This window comes from Zophobas morio, unplaced genomic scaffold (genome assembly GCF_036711695.1).
Source record: "Zophobas morio isolate AGI-343-1 ecotype UQ-CSIRO unplaced genomic scaffold, CSIRO_AGI_Zmor_V1 ptg000005l, whole genome shotgun sequence".
In the NCBI taxonomy this organism is placed as follows: domain Eukaryota; kingdom Metazoa; phylum Arthropoda; class Insecta; order Coleoptera; family Tenebrionidae; genus Zophobas; species Zophobas morio.
The window spans coordinates 11,514,106-11,540,633 of record NW_026972110.1 but is presented as its reverse complement, the minus strand read 5'-3'; the positions used below and the strand labels follow the sequence as shown (position 1 = coordinate 11,540,633).

The 26,528-nt window shown below is 32.3% G+C and overlaps 1 protein-coding gene across 5 annotated transcripts in view; it reads left to right on the top strand.

Annotated features, from left to right (window-relative positions):
- Pde9 (Phosphodiesterase 9) overlaps nucleotides 1-26,528 on the top strand; it is a 252,277-nt gene that overhangs the window by 96,628 nt on the left and 129,121 nt on the right. For 2 of the 5 annotated variants that reach the window (XM_064047105.1, XM_064047108.1), the window contains exon 2: nucleotides 9,058-9,084. The gene's annotated coding sequence lies outside the window, so the exon portion shown is untranslated. Of the gene's footprint in view, nucleotides 1-4,072; nucleotides 4,109-9,057; nucleotides 9,085-24,492; nucleotides 24,619-24,678; nucleotides 24,811-24,859; nucleotides 24,939-26,528 lie in introns of those variants that run through there. The other 3 variants (XM_064047104.1, XM_064047106.1, XM_064047107.1) reach the window with 3 other exon arrangements.

Here is a 26,528-nt window from a genome sequence, read left to right as displayed (position 1 = left end):
ATCAATCACGGGCTCATATTCTACATTTTAATCCTTTGTTAAATTAATCGAGGATTAAATATTTAATTCGCTTTCCATAAACCGGCCTTAGTTAAATGATTTAATAACAGAAGTTAAATGGGATAAAAATTATAAAAGAAATCTCGTTACTAAAAATTGAGTTATGGTTGGCTGAAATTTAAAAACTAGTGCAACAAAATCAGTCTTTTAATTGCCCTTCCAAGTTCCTACATCTACTGATTAGTATTTTCAATAACGCTTCGCTTGTGTCCCCTCTGTGAATAGATAAATACGCCCCTGCGTATCATTTAACCTTCTCCGGTAAAAATACTGTTCACTTGTTAAAAAATTGGGTCGTCTGGGTAACAAATGAACCTGACATATCTATTTTTCAGCGCGATTTCAGCTGTACTCCGAACTAAACTGAAATTTCCATTTGCGTCAATGCAACTTTAAATTCACGTCGGATGCATTAGCGCCGCATTTAATTAATTGATAAAATAACAATATGCAGTGAGATGGCATAATCGAACTTTATTAAACCGTCGACACGTTCGAAAATTGTGTTATTAGAAAAACTCACACTTCCGATTAAATTCTGCTAAATTTAGTGTAAACGATGCGTCTAATTTGCTGTCACAGGGTTGTAATTATTACATAAGAGCCATAATTTATCTATTCACACATATTCTGAAGGAAATGGATGAGTTAATAGACACTTTGCTCCTAAGCGAAATTGTAATCTCTTTAGGCTAAATTTGGGTGTGCTTGCGCATTGCCCAAAGCTTTAACGATAATAAACCAGTTTAATTATAGAATATTGCAGGATTCTATTTAATTTGACAGGTCTTCCATATATTTTCCGAGCTAAAATGAGTTAAATGTCGATGTTTATATTTTAAGGATTTTTTTGTGGAACGAAAATTGTGTAGGATGGTAAAATGTTTAAAATGAAGTAAAAATGAGCGAATGCTTTGAATTCATCGGTGTGAGCTAATGGAAAAATCATTACTGTTTTCATATATTTTTTTTATGGTAAACGAAACATCGCGGATTTTAGACCACCGAATGACATTTTTTGATAATAATGGAAGTATTTGCGTTCTTCGTTTTATTAAAACATACGTCACGTAGAGGTGGATTTAGTGTTGGCAGGGGCTTGCGCAGAAGGCGAATTTTGAGTTCTTCGGCAAAGGTATAACGTGTGATTAAAAATTTAAGAGATGTGGGTGAGTTAAGGAGTAAAAGGCTGTTACCTGAGATAATCCTTAAATTAAGTCGGTTCACACAACATATTTTTTAAATACTCTTTACATGATTTCGTTCTAAAGAAAAAATAAAAGATCGCTGTTCAAACGCAAGCAATTTCTTAAAACAGTGTATCCAAGGATGAAATCACGTAATCAGGTTTTTGGAGGGGATAAATAAATGTCACATTATTTCGGTTTTTCATGTTTTTTTTTTAATCTAATAACAAGATGAGAAAATATTTACAAGAATACAGGGCTACTCACATTTGTGGCCATTCTTTTTGCGTGGTTTTCCAGACATTTGTCGGAATTTTCATTTCGAAAAATTCTAAGCTCGCATTTTGGCATCTCCCTAAAAGCAGCCATTAAATTAAATGAAACCGAGCAATGCAGGAAAGCTCGACAAAGATAATACAGTGGAATAACGAAACGGTAAAAAATCTCTGGAAATACAATTTCTATCTTAAAATCGAGTTTTTCCTTTACTTTTTTGAAATAAGATTGAGAAACCCAATAAAGCTAACTAATATCAGCAAATCGATAACTTTTGTAGGCTTCGATAACACAGTTCCACCAAGAAAAAGTTCTTGTTATTCATTGGTGGCGTTTCAAATCGGAATTTTATTAATGTTTCTAGATAAGATCGCAATTTAAATTTCATCCTAGAAGCACGTCACTGCCACACAGTGAAAAGAAAATTATTCAATTCGTGATTTCCCCGCACGTTTGGTGTTTGTTTTGCTGAATTTTATTTTAATTTTCTTTTATATATTTTTTCCGGGAGTTTAACAAACCCGGATTATAATGGAGGTGGAAAAATGTAAGCTTGCGATGAGGTAAAAAATTAAATTTGACGCTTTTTTCAATTTGCGCTTTGAGTCGACTTGTTTTTGTGTTGCGCTGAAATGTTTCTTAAGTTATCTTCCTATGACAGCTTCCACTGTGTAAATTATACTGAATAAATTAGAAAAGCCTTAAGAACATTTGGTAAATAATTTTTTTTTTGCGTCAGATTCATATTTTCCATATCTTGAAATGTACGATGTTTAACTTTCGGATACAGAAGTTCATGCAACCGAATTAAAAGTTCCTTAGCGTAAATTTGTATTATAATATACTTGATTTTCACGACCTGGCATCACAGTGTTTATTTGCATATTTAATGTTTCATCTAAAACGATGAATAATTTAGCTAAATGGGGCTAAATTAACACTTTAAATTTATTGAGTGCTTTTATTGTAATATAACATTTTACATTTCTTATCGCAGTACACCCTCACATTTATTTGCATGAACGTTTTCAAATCACACTGGTTTCAACTTAATTTGAATTATGTAATGCAGAACTAAGTTTGAAAGATAAGATAAAAGTTGATCTTTTCCCAGGTTAGATACAGATAATGAATACGTCAATTTGATTATTCGGGACCTTGTCATGTCATTGTCCTTGAATCTTTTTACCATTTATTAAGAAATAACAATACTAAAGACCTGAAAATTACAAAAGATTTTTCAAAATGCCGACATATATCTCGAATATTTTTTGTTTAATATAGTATGTAATTATGTTTCCTCTTTCATATCATTAAGTTATAAATCAGAATTTGTTAGCATTAGGTGACAGATAAATAAAGAGATACAGAAAAGTCAGACATTTATATATTGACTAAAGTTACCCAGTGATTACTTTTTTAAGCGTGGCTTTCAGTTACACTCACTGAAAATAGGTGGTTCTATCAACCATTAATAACCACCTCGTGTAGTTCATAGTGTTATTTTTAGGGCAATTAAATACGGTTGCTCTTCACAGAACTAATGATACCTTTCAAACCAAATGGTAAAATAAAGCGAAACAAAAAATGTAACGTTTCTCTTGGAAATTGAAGCTATCGGCTATTATTAGCTCCCGTTAAATCAAGCGGCTCTGACGACAGGACATTTGATCCTTGTTTTCATGAATAATTTGTTGCGAACAATGTTGTTTGTTTAATTATTTTCAACAAACAGTGATGGATGGCGTGATTCTTACAGATTCTGAGCTAGAGAGGAGTTTATAGTATAGACACAAGGGCGTATCGCGTTTCATCAAGTTTATCAAACGCTGATTACTTTTTAGTTAAGTTAACATTATGCTAACATCCTACTAAATGGAATGTATTTTCTCTGAAAGCGATTAATCAATACAGAAATTCGAGGTGGATGTAAAACCTCTCTTTTAATCAGATCTCAAAGTCAGTAATTGTTCATTTTGCTTTTCATATTTATTTTATGATTTTAATGATTCGTGTTGATTTTAGAATTTTCGACGTGATGTTCGCATCAAAGACTTGGGGTGATTGGTTGCTAATGAATCAGTCTTCTTGTGCTTTGTATGATGTGGACTTCAAAGCGTGCACGGACTGTGTTTTTAATACTTGACTCAAGAATCGAATGCTGGAAAACGCTTATTTGAACCCCATTTCACAAGAGCTATACATTATTTTTTGAGTTTTTATTTTCAACGCACAAATTTTTTAGTCCGAATTACATAAGGTTGTTGGAAATGTTATCTTTGTTTGAAAGTAGCTTATTATTTAAGCAGTAAAAGCAAGTTCGCCCTAGATAACTAAATACATATACTCAGTATACACTGCAAACAAATGTATGATAACTGATTTATAACTGCATAATGTTGAAAGTGATAGCATTAAGTACTTGATATTTATCATTATTATTATATTTATAGATAAGTATAAAATTGTTAGTTAGTTTGTCAGTGATAACCGTGATTTTGTCGGTAGCATTAAAGATTGAAGTGCATTAGCTTAGTTAATTGGTTGTTAAAAAGTTGTAACACTTTGGAAGTAACAACGAAAAGGTACTATCTCACAAAATGTTTGTACATTGTTTTTCATTGATTACAAAATCCCCTAGCTTCATCTTTATTACTTAAAAGATTGTGTAACTGTTACTTTTCTGGTGTAATTATGGAAATCATTGCTTTACTGGCTAATTTTTCGATATAGAAACTGCTCAGGGGGTAAAATCAAAATAACACAGAAACACTCAAACAGTAAAATCAAGTTCTTAACTTTGTTTATTCGTGATATTTTCTTATGCGACGCCATGCATTATCTATTTTCCAATGAAACATACATATTTTTGAAATGTTCTTGAAGGGCAAGGCATAAATGTTTATTTCGTTTCATAACGTTACCGATCGATTAAAGGTCAGTTTAGTAAAATGAAATCATGTGTTTAAACGATTTTGCAAAGTGCTACCCCTTTTATTTTTGAAATTCTGTTCATTAAATATAAGTACTTTATATTATTTGAATTTTGACACGTAGACTTTAATTAAAGAAATGAAAATTATTTCCATAGCCTGAATCTTTCATACCAGAAAAGTATTAAAAGTGAATTGTATCGTTTTCACTAACACAAATTATTATTACCCACTTAGTTTTATTATTTGTACCTTAACTTCGTTTCGAAACCTTCGATTTGTAAAAATAAAGTGTAGTTGAGGATGATTTATGGAGTTTATTTAGTAAGTACTTCTAACGACTTAAATATATAAATTAAGCAGTGTTGAAATTTGTTATCCATAATGGTTATGGTTTATGGTTAATGGTGATGACGGATCCCATTTGTTTCTTGTATTTAATCATTTTACATTATTTATCAATAAAGCTGGACATTTAAGTATATTGATTTAAATATCGTTTTTAATACGTACACAATTTTTTTATTACATTAGATACTTCTTAATATATTATGTACAAATTGGTTAAGACTTTTTGGATTCTTTCGTGGCGAATGTTTTGCTAAAAGTTGAACACGATTCCAAATTCTAGGATGTAATGAAATATGATTTTCTTTTTCTACGGGTAGCTCCTGCTGTTGTAAAAAAATTGTAAATACTTGTGTTAAATATTGTTATTTTATAAGTATACGTAGTTTTTTGCACTCACAAGACCATCTCTTTTAAAATGTCAACTTCGACTTAAACTACTTCTTCGGTTTCCGTTCGTTTGTCTGTCTGTCTGCCGTCTGTCTGTGTCAATCTTTATTAGACAGATAATGTTCGAAACACTGGATCGATTGTTATCAAATTTTGTATGTTAGGAGGATCGTTTAGATGGTAAAACGCCAACGAAAATCTGTCTGATCACCCTCACCAACAATAGAATAACGTACTTAATTTCCAAAGTTTACTATAGTAAATGTAATTTAAATTTTATAATTATAATATAATATACTGATGCTCTTGTGGTTTATGAATCCGTCTTGATTTTTATTGCAATTTCGTGTCAAGTAACCCATATATGGTTTATGTACAGAATGACCTGCCAGTGGCCTTTTGGGTTTTCAACGGTGCCGTCGAACTTGAGCTCCACCCGTGTGAGTTCGATTCCCATTTCCGTCAAATTTTTTAGTACAGTGAACTTGTTTGAATGTTTGACGAGGGAATTCCTGCCTAAATAAATAACTTTATACCAATTTTTTGTGTTCAAGTTAGGGCAAAAGTGAAAGTCACCTTCTTCTTTGAAGGTGATAAAGAATTTGAAGTATACAAAATAAGCACACGAATCGAAATAACAACTGTGTTATTTCATCCTTCCAGATGATTTGATTATTATATGAAAACAAATAACAACTTCATCAGTCCGTTTCTAATCATCTTTTTCTTATTTCTGGTAAAATTTAAAAAGAAAATGCACTTTTAAAGCTTAAAACTAAATAAGATGTAATTTAAAATAGTGAGGTTATCATTAAAATTTTCCACTATAAAAATATAAATAAGGCAGGCGTGCTTTAGGTATTTATTCACTTATTTATTAGTGATTTGGTAGTTTGTAGGCGGTCTTTGGTTTTATCATACTTGTAAATTTACAAGGGTGGTAAGTTTAAAGGCAAATTTTCAGAAGAGTAATCGTCAACGTAAATTTTCGGCCTTGATATTTGCAGCCCGCACGCTCATGGATTAATCCGCGGCGTCTGAGCCCTGCTAATAAGACAAACAGTGTCTTGGGCATTTAAATCTCTGTGGTAAGTGTACGTGAATCTAATAAAGCTGCTGAGGAAACAATTATAATACTTACTACTTTTTCATAACGATTAGATTACTTTTACTTTGAGCGAAATGATTGATTTTATGTCTAGAATATGACAAAGTACGTCTCCCGTTTCCATCTCTCTGTCGTTTGTCGTTTGCAGGTGATTTTGTTAGACAAGTAATCTCTAAATATATTCAACAGATCAGTAACATTTAGATTTATATTAAGAGTATCGTACAAATGGTAAAAGGCTAACCAAAATTTGTCTGACCTTTAACATCAAAAATATGATTACGTTCTTCAAGAGTATCGTATTTTTGAAATAAAACTATAAAATATACACTTATATTAATAAAAAAAGGCAATGATTAAGAACCACCTACCCGCCCCGATCTCAGTTGTGATGAATTTTTCATTTGTTGTCAGATCGAGGGGCGGAGTTTAATTGCAAAATCCATATTTGTCTACAACCATTTTAAACATGTTTGAAGTATTTTGATGTGAAAAAAGACTACGTATATTAAGGAGAAAAAGGCTGTACATAAAAAAACTACTCTATTGGTAGATTTGGCAACCCCGGTAACGTTTCACATGCTAATTTCTTGTAAAGAAATAGAGATTTTGCAATTAAGCTCCGCCCCTAGCTGACTACGAATAAAAAAATTCATCACAATTGAGGTAGGGGTGGGTGGGAGGGGTTTATATTTTGCCTTTATTTTCTTAATATGCGTTATCATCTTATTACCACAAGAAACTTAAAACATGTTTAAAATGATAAATTTTTGTAGAGAAATATAGATTTTACATTATTAACCGCCGCTTGATCTCACAAACAATAAAAAAATTCGTCACAATTGAGATCGGCGCGAGTGGGTGGGGCTTAATTATTGATTTCTTTTTCTTAAGTAAAACCGATTTAAGTTGTACAAAATAATAAATGTGCCCTAGATCTATAAGCTATTACTCTTCCTTTATTTTTAAACTGTGCCTGTAGTTAAGCCATCCCTATTTTCAGTGCAACTTATACATATATGTTATTAATGTTATCATAGAAACAAATAAAAATTGAAGAATCCAATGTTATAATCTATTTAAGAAGGTACATAGACAAGTGCAAGTTATTGTACTTTAGGTGCTAGGGAAGTTTAATCTTAAGAACTTGTAATAACCCAATCATTCCGCCAAAAATTGACATGTGAAAAAAATTTGAAAAACCCGCGAAAATTTGAAAAAGTGGCCAGGAACTGTGATCGTGAGCAATATGAGACCCTACGTTGTGTTTTGAAATGGTGGAATGTGTTCTGATTCAAAGTGGTGAACCGCAAAAGTGGAAGAGTGACTTTGAATTAACGACACAAAAATATGGCGGGAATAATTTTATTAAGTGCTTTCTTTTTTTGGGCTGTATTTTCCAGTTACAAAATCTCGTTTTTTTTAAGTGCAAAATTAGAAATTTAGCTTCTTTAGGATCTCTATCATCCGTTTTTTAAGACACCAAACGAAAAAATTCAACCAAACACAAGATTTAGGTCAAAGCCTTTCTTCTCTTACTGCACCTACATTGCAGCTGTTTGTAACATTGCAACAATATTTCTTTAAACATCTACTTACTTAGTTAATGAAAGAATGTTCGGATGAGAAGACGTTGTACAATTAAACAGGTCAAAATTATTTGATGAGTTCCACCTTCATTGTGCTAGTCTTCACACTCGGTACCCCCCCCCCCCCCCCTCCCCCCGATGACAAGCTCACATGTTGCAGATTTACTTTAAACTTAATGACCCATGACAAGTTTGTTCAGAGGATGTGATCGCTTTAAAAATTGTGTATGGGAACGAATACGTAGCATTACTGCCTAGTTAGATGAAGGAAAAGTGTTCAGATGAACAAACTAGCATAATCGAGGTCGAACGTTATAAAATCATTTCACTTGTTAAATTATATACAAAGAAATAACACGTACCAGATAAAAAACATATGACAATTTTTGAGTGGTCCCAGAGAACTTTACTTTCGATTATACGTATGGTATTATGGTGCAAAATAATTAAAAAAAAAACAGTAAATGTTTGGTACCACAAGGCTTTCAAGAGATCAAGCTGTGTACAAATAATCGGAGTATAAATAGTTGCACATTCGCGGTAGTTTTTTTTTTTATATATATACTTAGAAGCAATACCTAACAGAATAAACATTACCATTATAGTCGAAATAATAGTGAGAAATTATATACTTAGGTTTGTATTTGGTAGATATCGGGATCGACTATGTCTTAATTCAAATTGGCAGGTAACTAGTTAAAAATTAGAAGTTGGGCAATAGATCTGACAAATAAGAAGCGACAAATTTTACTACTTAATAATAAACTGTTATGTAATATTCCCGAAAAAATTTGGGAGCTAACTCCCCCTTTGTCGCCAGAAATTTTAGCACATGAAATATTTAAATTCATACATTTTTAATTAAAACAGGCGAACGAGGACGCTTTTATTAACTGCCGTAATTATTTTGTTGTATGTTACGTGAGCCAAGAACTCATTTTACGCGGCATAAATGGAACGATATGTGATACCCTTTTATATTGACATAAACTGCAATCTTAGAAGAGAGGTGCTCCGGATTTTATAAGACTGTCGTTATGTTTGATGGCAAGATGGCCATTATCTAAAGCGAACTTCAATTTGCCCGAATAGCCTTAAAATCTGGAGAAATATAGTCTATGTCACATTTTTATTGTAAGTTTCATAAAGCTTTTTTTTAATTTCAGGTCGTTTAGGATGCCAACACGGAATGGGTAAGTTTGGATTGTCGACTTTCCGTAGCAAAGAATTCAGGATGATATCCGGGCATCCTTTGCATATTAATGATGTAAAAATGGTATGTATGTAAGGATTTCGATCTTGTAATGAAAAGTAAACATCCAGCGTCGTTCCAATTACAATATTCATAGGACGCTAATTAAACCCCGTCTAATTTTTCTCCGTAATCCTTGAGGATTATCCCGACACTTTTGCGCGATAATAATTAGAGGCATTGCGGCGTGAGCCAAACTAGCGGATTATCGATAATCCATACAGCTCATGATCGAGACAATTTTCTCGAAACCTGATGAATGTAATTTAGCATCGGGATAATAACGGTAACATTTATAAGGTTTATATCCTATATAATAACGCGACAAAAGTCGTTTCATTACATGTTATTTGTCAGGCAGTAAAAAGAATATCGCTGCCATGAACGTTGTTATTGAAAACGTTATGTTATGTGCGGTTTATTATCCTTTATGTAAGGAAATTTATTTATACACTCTCTTAATGAGGATTTAACGTTTCGACTTCAGTTACCATGGTGACATTTTCCACTTTGTTTCACTAACGTTAAGTCCTTATTAAACCGTTAAATATAATCTAGAAATCACATCGCGATAATTGAGTTGAAAGGGTCCAAGGCTTATACATGTTTAGTCTTAATCAATTCTCGTTCCTGGTAATTGAATCCAGGAATCCATATTTGACGGATTTCATAATAATTATAGGCGTTCTAGTGACGTATAATCTTCCTGGAGGCAGCAAGTTCTAGGGTCAATCAGCGAAGCAAATCCCTACAAATGTAGAGAACATTTCGGGACAGGCAACATTTGAAAGCAACGTACAATTTAGTCAAAATTAGTAACAGATTTTACTTCAGTTAGATTACTATCAATTATTATAAATATTTTTCAAGCAAAATTTTGTACTGGAATTTTACATCAGTAACAATTTTTTTTTTAATAAAAGATAGTTAATTTTTAGAATAGCCTTTGTGATGTTCGCTGTCGTCATGATACGTCATTATCATTGTTTTTAAACTCGTTAGTAATCCGGAAATGATCGGAATTCGAAATTTTTATTATTCCTGTCAGGGTGTAACCTGAGGGAACCGTTTTAATAGCGGCCATTTGACGAATGGCTAATTCCATGCTTTGTCGACTTTTCATACCTCCAAAAATATACAATATTAGGGCTTCCACTTTCGTCTATTTGTTGTATACCTATCTATCGTCTGTACTGTGTCGTGGGTCTGCGATCTAAATCGCTGTTCTTTGAAATTGCTGAACTATAAATTGTTTTTAAAAGACGAAAGGCTTAAGATAATATGTGTTAAACTGGTGGAATAGTAATTGTGCTTTTGAACAAAAGAGGTGAAACATGTACCATTCGCTGGGAAGCAGTTTAAATGAAAAATGCAGTGAATGTTTCGCAGTCCGTTGACCAGGGATTCGAGTATATTCCTGAGGGCTGTGGGAAACAAAGCAAAACCCTCTTTAGGTTGCTTACCTGGGTGGAATATTCGACTACATAGGCGGGTGTTAACAGTGAAATGCAGTTTTTATGTGCTTCTCTTGATAATTTATTAAATCTTGCATAAAAATTCTGCATTGCCTCATCCGACTTTAACAACGTACCAGGCGAGCAATATAATTTGTAACTGGGTCATCCTTGGAAAGGATTTAGCATGTCGCTGGCTAAATTATATTAAGAATTAACAAAAAATTGCACTTTTTAATAAGATTTTTAATAAAGTAAGTATGAAGTTAGAAGGAAATTTGTTCAATTAAGTTTATTAAATAAATAAAATTAAACTACAGTGTTCCTCATTTTGTTCTTGCAACTTCATCGATCACATATCTCAGCATTTCTGCAGTATTGTTTATCTCGTTAATTTCTTTTGTTATTGTCAATATTAATTTTTCCAAATTGTTGACAGGCGTTCAATAGTGTTCTTTAAGTAGGACCAACTAAAATTCTGATCTCGGGGGCCAGATATTGTATGTATTTCGACTAATGATTCAATTGTCAAAAAATTCCCGCAACATTATTGTTGTGGTAGCCTTAGCTGAATGTGCTGAGGTTCCATCTTGTTAAAAATAACCTACTTGCATAAAAATAAAATCTGCCAAAATCTGGCTGATACTAGCAGCGGTTAGGGTACCTTGAAGAGATTTACATTGAATAAGTGGTTTAATCACATGATTATTATTACCATGATTGCCTTCACAGAATATAGGCTCTACTATCCATCGTTGACTAATTGCATTTCAAACACTAACTTTTTGAAGATGAAGGGGAGTCTCAACATAAACACGTGGATTTTCGGTGCTCAAAATATTCTCATACTTTGGTAATTAATGTAGCCATTCAAATTGGGCTTGTCTATAAGAAAGGTTTTCTTCTATAAGCGTCATTAAATGTGTCCAAAAACCAATAGTCAACCCTAGCTAGAAAATCGACTTTATGTAATTCTTGCACAAATGTTACTAGATAGGGAAACAGTGTTGCTAAATTTTTTTCCAATATGGGCATAGTCGACGATGTTGAATGGAAATTCTTCCCGGAATTCATCCCAAGCCGCTTAAATCGAGTCGTTCCACACATCGTGTACTTTGAGTGAATACACAAATGTGGAAATAAACTTCTGAAAAAAAAACTGTTTTTAATGTAAGGACTATTTCTCCAATAAACAACAACAAGCAAGAAAATTAATATTAGAATGGACGTTTCATGTGACAGTTGTTAAAGTCACAGAGAGATTAGTTAATACTCTGACGTGGCAATTAAAATTCATTTTGTTAAAAACTTTTCTACGATGTAGTCGCAGCTTTAAACATATCATTTCAGAGAAGACTTACGAATTCGGTTCCAAGGATGACTTGATTACAAATTCTATTGCTTGCCCGGTATATATAGTTTGTTTGGGTACGCCACTGGAATCTTTCAGGCAGAGAGATTTGTTACTGTTGGTGTATATACACACTATAATTTTGTGAAATTCTAAACGTAACTATGTTAAAAATGCCCTGTATATGGTAAAATTTGGATCAAAACTTATTTGATTATCAATCCAAAAAAGTTTTCTATCGAAAACATTTAAAGAATGCGAGATATTTGCTTCTTTAACTTGTAATTTATTAAACTACCCTTATTTTTCATTTTAATCATCATGAAACTTTGTGGGAAAAAAATTGTGCGTACAAAAAATTTTACAACTTAAATGTCTTAAAAACTACAAAACGAATTGCTTGTGAACATGATAAATTGCTAATCAGAATTCATATTTATTTTTCTTTCAAAAACTTTGTGACACTGTATATTAAAATTTTATTAATTTGTTAATGAAAATAAATTTGTTCAGATATCGATATTTGAGTGTTTTCAAACAGAACATCCTGTAGTTTACTCTATTTTTGTGTTATATTCATTTCAGTATGTCGATGTGTCCCTTAAAAAAGTTAAAAATCTCAGTAATTATCAACTTTAAGTATAGAAAATACTCAAAAAAGAAAAAGGATAAAAAACAGAATATGACGCACTAATAAAATACAAGTTGTTCTATTGAAAAAATTGAAACATCGATATTTGAAAGTTGCCAAAATTTACTTTTTGAAAACACTATATATATTACCATCCAAATTTATTTATACCACAATAAAGCGCGTATTTTTTTTGTGAACCCTTCCATTGCTAAAAAGTTTCCAGAAACTTGGAGTAACTTGACAACGTCGCATCGAAATTTTGAAAATGTATATAGTTTTAAAGAGTAAGAAAAGTCAGTCAGAATGTATTACAATACAGTCAGGGCTAGAAAATCTTGGACCTGTCATACTGAAAATTTCGATGCTTTATATCCCCTTTGACGTTTGAAGTTGTCACCTCGCCTTCAGTGTTAGCATACCCGTAGTGTTAAAAATGATAATACTAAATAAAATAGATTACAATGCCCAAATTATTTTTAGAAATTTCAACAGTAGACAATATCTCAGGATTGATAAGAAATTTGGTATTACCCCGTTTATTATAGATAACAGTTTTAAATTACATATGTCCAAAAATAAAATATATTCCTCAACAATTTTTGTTTTTGAGTTATTTGGTTTTTCAGAATTTCACTATTTCATTCAGATAGCAAAGAAAGATCCATTTTTGAAAAATTTTAAATTATGATAAGAATCAAATTACCAAAAATGGTAACGTTTGAATAAATTATTGTAAAAAATGTAAACCAAAGTCATAAAACAGGTTTTAAAATATGATGTGACAAACAACAGAAAAACATAATTTTTAAATTAACCCACCAGCTTTTTCGGAAATTTAGGCTGGCCAAAGTTAATAATACCACCACAATTTTTTTTATAATGTATACAGGGTGATTCAGAGAACTACTGCATAATTTAAATGGTAAATTAAATTACAAAAAATAAGTGAATGGTTGTAGTCAAACTATGATCAGTTTTCAAAAATAGCAAAGCTACAGAATTTTAAGTACGCTATCAAAATTACTTTAGACTAGCGTTTAATGTTATTAACAAAGACATTGCTCCATTAACCTACAAATCACATGAGTTTCTTGTTTTGTTTCCTAATATTAACAATGATGGAAAGTGGTTTTGATCATTTACGAAATTTTAAGATTCTCTGATCGCCGAAAATTGACCGTGCAAATAATTTATTTGTTGCCATATAATTCGCTATTAAAAATGTGCAATAGTGCTCGGAATCACTCTGTAATTTTTGTATTAGCTTTAAAAGCTGTCCACCAAACGTGTAAGGGATTCTACATTTTATATACTGTGTTTTTCAGACAAAAAAATACGAATTTGACTCTTTTCTGCAATGTACTGTCGCAAAGTTTCTATCTACCTATTTAACACGCCTTTTTTGTAAGCATTTTTATGTTTTCTATCTATGGAAATGTCATGAACTGCAGGATATACGAATTCCGTTAAACTATAATTGTACCAGTATGGTACGTCGATTAATAATACAGGGTTTCTATAGATGATTATAGGATCAAAGTAGGTCATGGAAACGTGCCGCTCCTCACTTTTGAACTTTACTAAATGCCCAAGTATTCACGACAAATACCACACACATCTGTATACCTGGTTACCTAAATGCTTCATATCGTATTAAAAAATAAAACTAATTCATTAAACAAATTTATTGCGGTTAAACATCACAGTAAATGTTGAAATTGTTCAAAAACATTAAAACAATAAGAACGATGACTTTAAATGAGGTCTGTCATAATGAGGCATAATTTCAGCGAACCGGGATTTTTGAAATCCATGGCTAACTACGCCCTTAGAATCATTTATAAAAACGCAGTATATACATATACTGAATTCTTATCTTTCGTCGTTATAAAAGAAATTTATCACTTGTATCTATATCATTGACGAATTTATCCATGTCGAATGTGACTTTCCGTCTGCGTTCAGCATTCAATAATTTAAATGTTGTGCCATCACTTTGACTAATTTTTTGTTTCTCTCATTTATACAAGTATGTGGAGTAATAAACCAGAATTGTAACTTTAAAATTAATTAGCGGGAAAGTGTGTATTCAGCTTTATTGATTTAGAATCGGTTTTAGTAAATATTTTATTACCAAAGAGAATAATGTTTTCCACTCAAAAACTAAAAAGCATGTTTTAAATATTCATATAGGTATATGTATTTTCATATCTCTAGTCTTACAGCATAACGATTATTCGTAGCAATTTATAAACAGTTATCAGTGAAATTTTAGTTAAAATGCATAAACGTATAAGAGAACTTTAAAAGCGACAAATTAAAAGCACACTTTATGTCAACCGCGACAGTTCCGAGTATCCGGAATTTATTTCCCAGAAGCAACTCCATTTCTCCGGAAAAATACATAAACAGTGAGGCATAAGTATGTTGTCCCGAGCGTGTCTTAACTTAGTAAATTGTAAAGACAACAAAATAAACACGCAGCGGGCATGTTTGAAACCATTTTGCGAGGTGAGTTGAGATAACAACAAAAAGGCGGAAAAGGAAATGGCGGGGATGCATGCCAATTTCCCAAAGGTACATTACATCCTACGCGTAAAAACTAAGGGACACGTTTTGAAGGGGCATTTAAAGGCCACTTTTGGGTCTGCCCGTGTGTTTTCTCTTCATTTATTAAAAAGCGGACTTTGGAAGAGTTTGTCTTTGCTGGATTAAGCAATCAATTCTTAAAAAGGCAGAAGTAGCAATTATTGTCACAAATGATTAATGCTCTCACTAATTTCTTTCTTAGCGGAATCTAATTGAACTCCATGTCCATCAAGCCATTGATCGATGACCTGTGGCAATTAGGGTTAGAGAAATGGTTTTTCGGGGAAAATCATGGCTGTGATAAGTTATATATAAGCCGACGATTCTCGTCCGAGTATCGAAATTACATAAACACACATCTTACGTGTTATAACGGTGGCCCTAAAAAAGGGATAACCCTATTCTAGCTGATCATGCGATGTATTTTTCCATTGTAAGTTATCAATAAAGTGTAACTAAGTCTGAACCGTCATCCATCACGCATCGGTTACTGTATATTTAAGAGACTTATTACATGTGTTTGTAAGCTAAACATAGCTTAGTTTTTGTTCTTAAATATTTTTATTGCCTCCCGAGTGTAAGCTATTGTCTCTGTCGTTTGTCTGTCGTCTATATGTCGTCTGTCTGTGTAAGCAACAATATTTAAAATACAATATTTGCTTAGCTTCGGAGACTCTTTGTCTAACAAAATTACTAACAGGACGAACAAACGGGAATAGGCAATTTGCGTTTTTGTATCCTATGTTAAACGACACACAACGAATCTCATTCCATTTTCTTAAACTGTGAAAATAAAATGTTAGAACTCTAAACCTATAATTTATCTGATAAAATGGTTGCGTTAACGGTAATGTGAAATTTCACGTTTCATTTATAACTGATCTATCGTTGGAGAGAAATCGTATGTCTGTGCGAAATTCAATTTGTAGTTGTCGTGTTAAATTTAAGACCAATCCAGACATACGAATTTACGTCGATTACAAATTATTTCGATAACATCTTCAACATTCTTGTGTTAAAATAATAACAATGAAGGGTTTCAAGTTTAAGTGACTTCTTAACGTGTTCCTTTCATCACAGTCGTAACATAAAAGTACTTTACTGGATGTGTCTACTATTTTTGCATACAAGAAATGCTTATAATACTGCCGTGATGAAACCATGACGTTTAATGGTTATGCGCAGAGATTTTGCATGAATTACCAAATGCTCGCTCTGACATCGCTATGTACATATTTTATTGTAACACAACAAGTTAATTGAACCAGATACTAATTTATGTACAACGCATTTTACCCTACTTTGCACAGCGCATCTGTAAATGCCACATTAATAAATAACGCATTCAATCGATATAGCAATAAAGGGGGTGGATAGTTTTATTGTTTCACAACAGTAAGAAAAGCGGTTTAACTGTTGTTATAAAATGAACGGTATTGGCTTCTTGCATGTTCCCAATATCTTTACAAGAACTTTTTTTTACGAATAGATTATTAAAATTGTACGATGACTTGAGGAAAAGTTTTATCCACCGGTTGGTTAAGGACGAAACAAGAAGAAGCAAATTTTAAAAGTTATTGAAATGTAAATATACTAATTTTGCTTTTATTTTGCTTGACTAATTGACCCAGACATTTATTTCAGATTGAGTTAAGTTTGTAATTTGATTGTTGGAGAAAGTTTGAAAAAACTTGGGAAAATTGGAGAATCTCGGAAGTTTCAAATTCATTATTGTCATTTTGATTGGTTGTTCTTACTGAATGTGCATAATAAGACTTTTCGTTATTTTTTTATGCATAATTAGAAGATATAACGGCCTGTAAAATATGGTTGTGTTGCTGAAGTTAATAATGTGATTGAGCTTATCTATCAAATACGTTCTCTGCATTTTACCTGCTTTTCTTATTCCATGTTGTGGGTAGTAGATGCGAAGAATGTTTTTTTACTGACCCCACCTTGTATTTTTTGTAATAGAAGAATTTTGTTCCAACAGAGCTATAGTTGTGGGAAAAGTCTAGGGAATAGGTACAACAAGGCTAGTCTGTTTGCCTTAAAGATATAAAGTCGAGGACGTTGAAACTTCAGTCTACAGTTTTTCGCTGAGTTGTTTAGCTTTTTGAGTTAAAAAAGTCTGTAGAAAAATTAAATATTGTTCAAATTTAGCGTCTTGTTTCATAACTAAACTAAGTTAGATAACATTTTACATTATCCTTGCAACTAATTAACGTAATACGCGATGTTACGATAGGAGATGAACCTTGTTTTATAAAATAAGACTTTACAACACCGCCTTTTAACCTGAAAATTCTATCAGAAGCACTACACATACTTATAGTATGAATTGTGAATCTGATGAAAACTCTCGAACTGGTCAGTTTTTTTTGCTGTTCGATATTCTTTTAAATTATTTAAATAGTTTGTATGAAATTTACCAAAATTTGTCTGTTGGTCCCCACAAAAAAAAAAAAAAATATGCAGTTATCTTAAAATGTTGAAATTTAAATTACAACTTGTTTCTCTGCTTGTGGTTTAATAACGTGTGTCAGCATTTTCTAGCTTTATAGTTAGATACGGGTGTTCGTAAAAAAATAGTATCTCTTAAACGATTTTTTTTTATTGTAATACACTAGCATTAGTGGTCACAGACCATTGATTAAAATTTGTTGAATATTTATAATATAACGTCGTATTATATCAAACACACTCTTTATACATTATTTATGTGTTTGCATTTGCAAGAATAAATATTAAGTGCTCCCAGCAAATTATTTTTTTATGTTAAAATTAATTATTAAAGTTAATATTTATTGAAAAAACAAACCCTATAATAAGTTTTATTTATTTTAGACTTATCTGGAAGTTTATTTTGTATTGCAATTGCTGGTGCAAACAAGTTGAAATTTACAAATTTTAATTAAAAAAAAATGCAACGTGATGACAGTTTGCCCTTTTTCGAAATACAACCGACATCCTACGAAGAGATTGATTGGATTTAGCCTCAATAACTGCAGGTGACAGATTGAGGCGGTTGTTTATAATCTCTTATTAAATTTGATTTAAACCCTGGGCTATTCCTTCAGTAAACCTCCTTTCGTTGAATATTTGTTACCAGAAGTAAAAATATTAAGTAATTGAAGTTTAATGCCTTTTGCACACTACCAGCATTTCAATCTGCAGATCTTTTCACCGGCGAACTTTATTTTATATGAATTTTTTGTATATACAGGATTGCGTCTAAAAAATCAAGATGCAACCAAAAATACACTTCGTGAAAAATAGGTTGAAACTTGTCTTACAAAAGTGAAAACAAAGCACAATTTAGGTTATGTTAAAGGGCGAGATTGTCACAAATTGTATGTTTTAAGAGACGACCTATGTAATTTGGTGACTTACTGGGAAACGAAAACTAGATCAGAAATTTAAAAATTACTCGATAAACTATTCGTGATCTTTCTGGGTAAGGGGTAGATCGGGTTTAGTTTTTATATGTTGGATAAACTGTTTTGAAAACATAAGACAGAATTTCGAGTCTTTGCTGTGTTGCTTTATTGCTTCACATAAAATACTGAAAAATGCCAGAATTATTGTTGTACAGTAAAAACTTGCAATCAAAAAGTGTTTTGATTGGATATTGTCTGGAGACTCGTTGGAATTTAAGATATATAAATCCGTTTCATACGAAGTGTTTGTTATTCATATCAAACTTGACAGGTCTGCGGATCAACGATCGAAAAACTCGTAGGCGAGTTTGCTCTGGCAAGCGGATTTATTTTCAAATTTTATGTTTAGAAAGGATCTGCAGCTGCTAATTTGGAAATATAACTACAGTAATGAACATTTTAGAATGATTGAGAAACTGTTGAACGATGTTCGCGAACAGTTGGAATTCAAAGGTGGTAGAACCACTTTGTTTAAAATTTTGACGTCAGTGGGGTATAAACATAAAAAAGTTAACAAACAAACTTTTATGTAAACGAAAACATCTTGTAGTAAAAACTACTTTTTAAGAACATTTTTACAATCACAAAATTCCGGTGAAAATGTATTGTTTGTACAGGGTTTTTATAAATGATTCTAAGGGCATAGTTGGCCACGGGTTTCAAAAATCCCGCTTCGCTGAAATGAATTGTCATTAATGTCATTTGTAACTTGTCATTTAATTGTTTTTATTGTGTTATTATTATTAGTGTGAATTACAGAAATATTCTCGTTGATCCAAGCTCATAACAACAAAATAGTCGAAGACCGTGAAAATGATTAATTCTGTTGAACAAGACACTTTCATTGGTATGTCTTATTATCGCAATAGGACATTCGTAAAGGACGAGTGGATTTATTCTGTAATCGCTTGTAAGCAAATATCTGCCCAAATACCGTGATTTTCAACAAACATCGTTATTACATATTAGAGATGTAATAATGAACAGATTTGTTCGAACTGGCAGTGTTGACAAAGGGAAATCTCCTGGAAGACCTTCAGTATCTCAGGAAGTTGAGGATGATTTGAGACCTCTTGAGCAGTCAGGAGTTCCTGCTGCAACATGAAATTGAACAATAGGTCCAAAGTATTGACGAAAGGATGTTACGGAACATTTTGGAATTAAAAAGATAGTGAACATGTGCTTTGAACAAAATGGTGAACATTTTCAACATTTACTGTGATGTTTAACCGCAATAAATTTGTTTATTGAATTAGTTTTATTTTTTAATAAGATGTGAACCATTTAGGCAACCAGTTATACAGATACATGTGGTATTTGTCGTGAATCCTTAGCATTTAGTAAAGCCAAAATTTCGACCCTATAAATGGTGGTTGCGTACGAAAATTTTGTTTTTGTGCTAGGAAGCGAAGACTGTGAAAATGGTTTATTCTGTTGAACAAGACACTTTCATCGTTATGTCTTATTATCGCAAGGGCACTTTGTAAAGAAGAGTGTGTGCATTCTATAACTGCTTGTAAGCAAGAATATTTGGGCAAATGCCGTAATTTAATAACTCAAGAAACATCGTTGAAGGCCCACATTAGAGATTTGTTCGAACTGGCAATATCAACAAAGAGAAATCTCGTGGAAGACTTCATCTGAGGAAATTCTTGATGATTTGAAACGACTTAAGCGGAATTGAACAAGATTGACGAAAGGATGTTACAGAACATTTTTGAAATTAAAAAGAGAGTGAACATGTGTCTTGAACAGAACGATGAACATTTTCCACGTTTACTGTGATGTTTAACCGCAATAAATTTCTTTCTTTTTATCGTAATGAATTAGTTTTATTTTTTAAAAACATATGAAGCGTTTAGTCAACCAGTCATACACTTATGTGTGGTTCATGTGTGATCTTTGTCATGCGTCCTTGGGCACTTAATACGGATCTCCGTACAGTTAAATCTGAGAGGCGGCACGTTTACATGACCTACTGCGACCCTATAATAATTTATAGAAACCCTGCATTAACAGGTAGAATGATACGAATAAAAGAATAATAAAATTTTGTGCTGACGACGGAAACTTTCTGCAAAAAAAGTTTTTTATTAGAGTTATAATTAACTTTGCAATTTTGTTGTTTTTTTATTCTAGATATAGTAGCGTTCAATATACTTAAGTATTCCAGAAATAAAGTCATAAACTTTTTGGTAGAGATAAATGGCAATTCTGTAAAAACTTGTTAAATTTAAAGTGTGTTAAATTGCAAATTTCCATATAATAGTAACGAGTTAAATTCGTAAATCTGATTGGCTGTTTATTTTTTAACAACCTTTAAAGTTTAACAGGTTTGGTTCAGAATTGCCCCTATACATGTATTAATTGTCATATCTTTACCTACGATGGTTTCTATATATTGCTACGAAATAAACCCATACGTCGCGCCGGTACGACGCCTATGGGTTCTAGTATGTACGGCGATGATGACTGAAAGCGGACGTCACGAATGGGTCCTCCAGACAAGTCTAGAAGCGGTGACGGTGGCTGAGCGGCGTTCTCGATCCATCGAGAGGAACGTATAGGTTTAAACAGAGGGCACCGTCGGGAACGAGGATTATTCAGTCAGCAAGTGGGGTCGAGTCCAGCGAATGTTGAGAGAAGTCAGTCAAGCTGTGCAGTTAGTCGTGTAAATTCGAGTTATTAAGAAATAAATTGTTGAGTTTTACCCACGTCGATTTTAAATCACCGACCAACATTACAATACAATAAACTAATCATAATGTTAATAAGAGTCCAGCATTAAGAAAAATAAATCAAATTATAGTTTCCCCAGTTCTAATACGGTTTTATGATAGTACCTCATTGTGTAAAATTAACTTCCTTAACATTAGATTACTATTGCCGGCGATGGGACAGTCATAAATAAGGATTCAACCATGCCGTTACCATTATACATTATAATAGTTGAATCTTTATTTATGACTGCCCCATCATTGGCAGCAGTAATTTATTGTTAAGGAAGTTAACTTTTACAAATCATAAAATCGAATTAGAATTGGGGAAACTATACTTGTCCTCTGTTCATATATCACCTTTTTTAGATTTTCTGTGGAGTTTTAACAGACAAAATACATTAAGTAGGTACTGAAGCACAAGCAATATTACATCTCAGATAATCTTCAAACACGCTTAAAATTTCAAATTAGCTTTGTTTTTTTTTTGTTTTGGAAAATATCTATTTGCGTAATAAATTTCCCTTATTCAGTTCATAAAGAAACCGCACAGATCATAGACAAAGAATTGCTAATATAATTCCATAATATGAATAATAATACCATCAGATCAAATAGGGGAGACCTACAAAAAAATTCGAATTATTAAAAATATTGAGCTTTTTGCATTACGCTTTCACGTTTGATTAGATTCTGTTTACAAGGTTTGATCAACAAGATCGTGTGTACTGTCCAGTCAGTATAACTCCAGTAATTTCTTCTTTTGGAACTTGTAAGTTTAATGATGGATTTCTATAATTATTGTTTAACATTGTATTTACTTACCACAAGGTGATTGTGTGTTTCTATTCAAAGCCTCTTCTCATCTCTTTTCATTTGTATCCTTTTGTTCGATTTTTTGCTTGAATAGAGTTTTAACTTCGAACTATGGTTTGGACGACGACGGCCACACCTGAATGTACCTGCAAGTTATCCCACGGGGAAGCATTTCCCCAGCCCGTTATTTGTCTTCCTGTCTAGCTTTCATTTTAAGTCATGTTAATAAATATTTTGCTTATTAAATTTGTTAACATAATTTGTAAAATAAAGCTGCTAGTTTACTAAAATCAGATACTAACTAATTTGCTGTTAGATAAATGCATGTTAACTAAAAGTAATCCTTCACTTTTATCCAACTGTTTTTTGCGTTTTATATTTTTTTAAAAGAATTTGTAAATTATTCTAGCTAAAATGATTGATATGACGTAGTGTTCATTTTGATTACGTTCCTTATAGTGGACGTTTATCAGTAGGTACAACTTTTAGAATACTTTTAAGATTTCGAATGAAACTCTCTTTGCAACATTTTGAAATTACGTCATCAGTGTTTTGAAGGGGTGGACAGATAAATTTTGATTAGCGATTTAGCATTTCCAGAATTAGTAGTTTATAAGATATTATTAATCATTTTAAATTTTTTAAATCTACATCTTTAGACTTACGCTCGGAAAGTAAAAACTGAAAACATTTAGATTTCTGCTAAGTTGTTTTGTTAACATTTCGTTAACCTTTTACAAAATTTCTGAGTAGGTGTATGCTTGCTTGCTTTCGCTGGCTGTTCTATAATGGGATTATAATCATTTTGATAATAATTTATGACTTTGTTAAAAAGCGGAAAATTTAGACATATTCAAATTTACATAAGTATTTTCATGTAGCATTCGCTTTACAATTATTTTTTTTTGTACTTTAATTAGCAGCATGTATTAAACAATGTCGAATGAAGAAATACAAAAGACCATAAATGTGTATGTTTTAAGTTAACCGTTTCCTTTGAAAGCTTTCATAATTAACTGCAAGACAACCGCCCAACTCCATAAAAAGCTAAATGTTATTTACAAAGTTGTTTATTTAAGCTGTCATGAATTGGGGCGCACCAGTGCGATAACAGCAAACAAACGACAGGTTCCCGCGGGCACAAAAATTCATAAATCCAAAGGAAGACCACACGAATCGATCTAGCACAAGTTAAATTAATGATGGCTAGGGAGACATAAAACTCAAAATGGTATTCATAAATTTTTCCATAAAGCGATCAAAATCTCTGGAAACTCGAGTGAATGACCTAAGCCGATGGGAAAGAGTGTGTGTTTTAATTGTCGGTTTTATCGCCCGTTGTTCACGTCTGTATCCAGAATATTATCCCGAAAATTTCGCATACCTGTCTTGATGAAATACCAGAGTGTTTTAATAAATCATAACCTCATTTTCCCGATTATTCGCGCCCTACTGTTTCTGTACAAAGAAAGCCTTTTCGCTGATTGCTAGATCACTTGGAAAGCGTTCCCTGCGGGTAGAAGGAATGCAATAGCTATCTCTAAATTCCGTACAAAAATTCCTTCTGAATTTTTAACTCGCTTTGATGCGATTCGGAATAGTATAAAATATTTTCTTTGATGGGGGATTGGAACCTTAAGTATTCTATTCCTGCTGTAGCGTCAAAATGATTTCAGGTACTGAGAAGTTCATCCCATTGAATTGCCTTTGAAATGAGTTTGAATTAACGACGCTGAATTACTGTTCCAGACACAACCTTCGCGTATAACCACATTTTGGTTAGTGCAGTAATAACATATTGCCTTTATTGATTGCACCGTATTTCTAGTAATTCTCAATTCACCACAAAATTAATTATCTACCCCTTTGCATTGCTTGCCTTTTACGCTCACTGACTGCGACACACGCTTTAAACGGTCTTTTTCTAGACGTCAAAGTGAATACCTGAGTAAATGATTCCATCGTTAGCGAAAATTATAAACATACAAAGGAAGAGCTGAACAGAGAGAAGCAGCAAATAAAGTACTTGATTTTCTAAAGTAAATTAATGCCCTACCCTACCGAGAACAAATATAAAAGTGGGAGTGAAATTACCAAGACAAACACAGAAAGCAGCTTTAACAATAAAATTACCTTCAAACAAAAATGAAAAATAGTTACAGAAGGCGCCTCCTCAAAACAATGAGCGGATTCCACATAATCCATCTTACCTTATTTAATGTGGTTTATACCTATTGTTGGTTGGTGAAACTGCGTAAGTTTAATTTATAATTAATAAAAATTTTATTTTTTATTGCCTGTTGGATTATGTTGTTAACGCGTTGGTGGCAGATAAAAATAATAAACGACTTATATGAAACTGGGTTTGATTCAAAACCTATGCAAGTGCATCAAACAGTTTCAATTTAATATATTGCCACAAAAGCAACGAAAATTGCTTTCTTGCATCGACTAAGAAGTTGTTCTTGAATACTGTAAGCACAAAATTAAATTACAATGCCTTCAGACAAACTTGGCGTAATTTTCCTTTTCAGCGTTGCTACGTGGATTTTCGCGAGTAAGTGAGGTGTTGGTGGAATTTAAACAAAAAAAAAAAATGTGTACAGTACAGTTTGCTATCTATATCGAACATTTCGGTTTTAATGAAAATTTAATGCCGGTATTTGGTGCCTTTTAGAACTGAGTGGTTTGCTATAAATAACTACCTCTTTTTAGATGCATACTGCAGAGGATACAATCTTTACTTGATGAGTAGATATTAAAATCTATAATAAATAGGAGTAACTAAAATAAGGTATGTATGTATCTCTGTTTTCCAACACATATTTACTGTATTTCGAAATTTTAGCCTATGTAACTTCTTTCTCAATAAACATGTGTCATAATTTTTTGAAATGACGTCATCAAGTTTTTGGAGTAGATACATAAATAAATGTTTTGATTTTTAAATCTTAGTATCTTCGCAAGATTTCAGAAGTTCGTAACATATTTGTAGATAAGTTGTATAAGATAAAAGTAGGGGTGATTTATTCGGTTACAAGCCACCTGTAACAATATCTTTAGGAATGGTTTGTTAGGTGGAATAAACGATACGATATACTTAAAATTTATAAGTAATTGGCTGTGTAATTTTGGAGAGATGATAGACGACAGAAAAACTGTTGAATGTTTTTTCAAATTTTTGCAAATAAATATGTCACCGTCGTCAAAAAATTTTGGGAACCGCCGGTTTTCTGTTATGTTTTCCCATTGGACGTGATTTCATTTACGTACTGTGTGTTGCAAGGAGAGAGAATTCACAGTCGAAGTTACACGAATTCCGTAACAATGCAGCAATTAATGCAGAGGGAACACATTACCAGCTACAAGGAAAATGGAATTAGGAAACGTCTTCGAAGTACAAAAGGATTTAGATGAAATTGTAGTTTTATTAGTGATAACAATGGGAAAATATTTTCATTTACTTACTTATAAAAATTAGACAGAAATATGTCGGTTTGGGAGTATATTTGAAGTGGGTTACCAAAATTGAAGGATTATAGATTTTCAACGTCTTTTTTTTTCGTGTCGCACATAAATTACCAAAAAAAAAGATTGAATCTAAAGTGGTTTTATAACACATTTGATTTAAGTATCGCATGGTGTTAATTGTATATAATTTTAATTGTCAACAAGTGTGGGATGAAGATAAATGAGTCATTAATCGGCATGGAATGTTTTAAACAAAGGTGTTGTTGATTAGGGGGTGTTTCGTTACATTACAGTTCGCTTCAAGTTATTAATTATTATAATCAGTTGAACACGTCTTCTGATTGTGGAATATCAAAAATATCAAAATTATTTCAACAGTTACCTATTCAATCAGTAAACAACTATGATACGAGTACATTTACACGTAAATTTAAATGCACTCAAAGTATGAGTTACTTTATAACTAATCTTATTATTATTATTATTATTATTATTTTTTTTTAATAAAAATACTTTAATGGTCACAGTCATAATAAGTGAATATTTGAATCTGCAATGCATCGCACTAAAAATTAATTTAGAAAGACTGAAAATGCAGAGTGTAAATATTGCAGGCTGGCAATATCACATTTAGTGGTTTACAGTTCTTTTTACGATAATGCGAGGAAGCTGTACCTCCATACGTTGGGTATTTCGCTGGTTTGCTTGAGAACTAATAAATTTTGTGGGTAAAGTTTTTAGGACATTTTATAGTCTCGCTAAGTACCAGTCGTAAGGAGGTGTTGTTGTAAATCACCGTCTCCTAATTTGTACAAACCACTTCAATACCAATAGTCGACAACACCAATGGACTTGGAAATAAGAAGTTGCACTGCACCAAATGCCACAGTTTGTGAGAAGTAATTTTAAGTCA